This window comes from Herpailurus yagouaroundi, unplaced genomic scaffold (assembly GCF_014898765.1).
Source record: "Herpailurus yagouaroundi ecotype Mexico unplaced genomic scaffold, PumYag 77, whole genome shotgun sequence".
In the NCBI taxonomy this organism is placed as follows: domain Eukaryota; kingdom Metazoa; phylum Chordata; class Mammalia; order Carnivora; family Felidae; genus Herpailurus; species Herpailurus yagouaroundi.
This window is the reverse complement of record NW_024412388.1, coordinates 22486688-22490627: the sequence shown is the minus strand read 5'-3', so window position 1 is coordinate 22490627 and position 3940 is coordinate 22486688. Positions and strand designations below refer to the sequence as shown.

General features: G+C 59.9%; 1 long non-coding RNA gene across 1 annotated transcript in view; it reads right to left on the bottom strand.

The window, feature by feature from the left end:
* LOC121024905 (uncharacterized) overlaps positions 1-3683 on the bottom strand; it is a 19864-nt gene extending 16181 nt beyond the window's left edge. Inside the window, exon 1 of the long non-coding RNA XR_005787847.1 lies at positions 3463-3683. This is a non-coding gene — a long non-coding RNA (uncharacterized LOC121024905). The remainder of the gene's footprint in view (positions 1-3462) is intronic.
* Between the last annotated feature and the right edge of the window lie 257 nt (positions 3684-3940).

The window sequence follows — 3940 nt, the reverse complement described above, 5'->3', positions numbered from 1 at the left end:
CGGCAGCTCTGCAGGGCTGGGGCCTGGGGTGTGGGGGTGCAGGTAGGGGGACGGAGAGGTGGAGGAAGAGGAGGCTGGGGGTGCACTGCGGTCGGATCACGGAGGACTGGTGAGCTGGCTGTGAGGTTCAGGCTTCATCCTGAGGGCCCTGGGAGCCTTGGAGGGTCAAAGAGAAGTTAAGGGACAAAGCGCCCGCCCTGTAGACATGGGGATGGGGAGCTCCAGGAGGACCCGGTTCCTCAAGCCCCTGAACAGGAAGAAGCCCCGGCCTCCCTCCCCTCCCCTCCCTAGCATTTTCTCTCCTTCCCTCCTCTGTTCCCCCAGCTTCTCCCTCCCTCCTCTCCTCCATTCCTGAGGCCCCTCCTCCCCACCTCCCCCTGCCCCGCCCCTCCGCTCCCTCCAGACCCTTCCCCAGCCCCAGGCTCCAGCGGCCCCAGGGCTGAGTGGCCCTTGCGACGGCCTGCAGCGCCACCTCGGGGCCGGAGCCGGCAGCGCCGCGGGGTCGCCACACCCGGAGGCAGGCGCGGGTCCCCTCCTCCGCCCCAGGGAGCAGGTGCGGCCAGCCCGCCGGGCCCAGGGCCCTCCTCCGCCCACAGCCCGGCTCCGCGGCTCCGGGGTGATGCTGGCGTGGACAGCAGTCCCGTCTCCGTCCCCCCTGACGACCCTCATGACCAGCTCAGCTCCTCTCGCCGAAGACCAGGCGGCAGAACTGAAGACAGTCCCTCCCCTTTCACCCCCTGCGTGGGGCCACCAGCCTGGGGACGCCAGGGCTCCTTGCGCTCCTGGGAGGTGGGCCCCACAGGGGCCGGCGCACCCATACTGCAGATGCGGAGACCGAGGCTCCGACACGGGCAGTCGGGGCGGATGGCTCGGGACCTAGAACCCGGCACCGTGCCCTGTTCAGTAATCACACGCGATCGCCCACGCTGTGCCAGGTGGAGCTCTGGGACCAGGGACACAGAGAAGAAAAGGCAGTGGAGGAAGCCCCTGCCCTGGGGGGGAGGGTATGTAAGTGCAGGTTCTAGTGATCGGAGATTTGACCTGAACGTATCAGAGAAGGTGCTGGCCACCCAGGGGGCTCCTGGGAGGGGTGGGGGAGGGAGGTCTGAACTGGCTTCAGAGGGGAGATGGCTTCTGGGCTGTCTCCTCCAGGCAGAGTGAGAGTTTGCCAGGGGAGGATGATGGAAGGGCTTTCCAGGCTGGGGGAACAGCCTGCCGGAAGGCAAAGAGGCCAGAAACAGCAGGAGGTGGGGGGGGGGGGGTTCCTCTGTGACTGCAGTGATGGCTGGAAAGAGGTGCCAGACCAGGAAGAGGTTTGGGCCTCTTTCTGTAGGCATTAGGGAGACGAGGTATAATAGCAGTCGTGATCACAGTGCATATTAATAGCCCCAGCTAACACTTACTGAGGGCTTCCTGTTTGCCAGGCATGTTCTGAACACTTTAGACATTTCTTTCTTTCACTCCTCTTAGAAAGATTATTGCCACCTCTATTTTATAGAGAGGAGAAGACACAGAAAGGTTAAGTCACCGCGCCTGGTCATTCAGCTAGTGGGTGGGAGATTCGACCCCAGCACCAGACTCCAGAGCCTGTGCCCTCAATGAGGACAAAGGTGGGGGGCGGGGGGAGTGCAGGGCTGGGGAGGGAGCAGATCCCAGAGCTCTCTAGGCGATAGGGTGGCTGGGGCCACTGATTACCTGGAGGGGGAAGGCTGGAGGAGGCAGGATGACTCTGTCTTAGTCTGACGGTGCCATTCAGATTTCACTCATTCTGAGAATAAATTCTGCCCTCAGGTCTGCCTGGCCTTGGCCTCCGCCCTCAGGGAGCTGACATTTCAGGAGGCCAAGAGAAATAAACATAAACACAAGACTGAGCAAGACAGTCTCAGACAGTGATACTGACTTGGAGGAAAACTGGAGGGAGAGAGGGATCCAGAGATAGGGGGGCGGAGGATTCCTTACTTAGGGCCAACCTCCAGGGACACACCTTGTGGCCCTTCCCCTCCAAGGGCCCTCCCCCATCCCCCCCCCGGGGCCCTGTGAAGGCTGCAAGAGGGAGGGGTCCCTGATGGCCCAGGTCTAGGAAAATGCCCCTGGAGACCCCTCTGTGCTTTCCGGGTCAGCCCCTTACTTCCTCCTGCATTGGCTCCCAACCGTCTCCCTTGGGAACACCTCAGCTTAATGGGCCTAAAACAGCAAAGTTTTTGGCTTCCCCTGCCTGCCTCCAGGGCCAAGGTCCAGGAGGGACAGTTAGACCTTCGGGAACAGAGCGATGACCTCTCTTTTCCAGAAGAAGTGAGGGAAAAAGTTCCCTACCACACGCTGTTTGGTTTTGAATAACCACCCCCCCCCCCGCCCCGTGTTGCCTATAAAATATTAGACACAGAGAATCTTAGAGCAACAGAGTCTTAGATCCTTCGACTTTAGCATCACATTAGAGACTCTGTGAGAAATGGAACCCCTTGGGTTTCTGGCGTCATTCAATTTTGGATTTGTAGGATGAAAACACGAGATCAGAAGCCTAGGGTTTGGGGGTTCGGATTCGCAGGGAGCTTGGATGTCCCCTCGTGGTTCCATCCACCCCTCACTAGCTGCTGTCTTTGGGCATTCACTTAACGTCTCTGTGCCTCAGTTTCCTTTCTTTTTGTTCAAAGCGGACGGAAATAGTTTGCACCCGGAAGGGCTCCTGCGCCGGTTCAATGAGCTGCGGCTACAGAAAGCCTGGCCCAGTGCCAAGCTGGGTAAACTGTGAGCTATACTAACACTCTTCGAGCTAATGCAGTTCACCTCCCCTGTAATGCAGGGGTGGGTCAGACAGCTGCTGGTGCCTCTGCCCAGCCGGCCGCTGTGTAGAAGGCCATCCAGCCTAGACTAGATTCCCTCCTGAGGTGAAGTACCCACCTTCACAAGACGCAACCTTTGTCCTGCAGCGAGGGAACGGGTCCGAGCCCTGAGTGTCCCAGTCCTGTTCTCTGGTGCTGGAGACCCCCTCCTCCATGCCTACAAAGCCAAGGGTAGGGTGGGGGGTGGGGGGAGGAGCTAGGCCCACCCAGCACCTTCCCCAGGATGGCCTGGCGAGGTGGTGCAATTTGTCCAGAGCCCTTCCCAATCCAGCTGTGCTTTTCTTCCTGTCTCAGCAGCCCCCTTCCATTGCCGGGTTTCCTGGGTGCTCATCTGTCCCGCCTTGACAGGGAGAAAAGCCTCCATTCGTTCTCCCGAGGTCAGAGAAAAGCGTGTGCTTTATAAAGGACACCTGGATTAGTAACATTTAAGGGAAAGCCACAACTTGGAGAGGGTGGGTTCAAGCATCCCCTGGGGGGCTGCGGGACCAAAATGGGTGGGATCGGGAGGGAGCTTAGAGCACCGGCTACCCGGATCCAGGGGCTGGAGGCTTCTCCGGGCGCCCTGCCTTCCTCCCTGCCGCCCGCCGCCGCCGAGTGCAGGACCACAGTCCGGATCACCTACCCATCTGCAGTCCTGGTGGCCTGCCGGTCCTCTGTCCCACGGCGTTAATTGGTTAATCCGGCACCGGTAAATCCCCTGCTTCGCCTCTAGGGGAGGAGCTGCGGTCGGGGAGCTGGGTGCTTGCTTGCAAGGCGCCCATCACCAGCCTGAGGGATTTTGCTGGCTGGGCAGGAGAATGCGTGTAACTCCCAAATTAGGCTTTCCACGGCCGTCTTTCCCTAAAGGAGACACGTGGGCTCCTTTAGTGTTTCAGCTAAAACACTGAGAGGGAGCAAGTGAAGTCGAAATTGGCTTCTTTCTAGAAATTCAGTGAAAACAGTCTGGACTGGTTTTGTGTTTTCCATTTTCTATCTCCCCCCACCCCCACCCCCACCCCTCCCCGGCCTCCCCCTCCCCCGCCCCACCCCACTCCACCTTGGCCTCTGATGCCAAAGCCACACGAGCAGACGTGGCTTCACAGGACCAGACATTCAGAGTC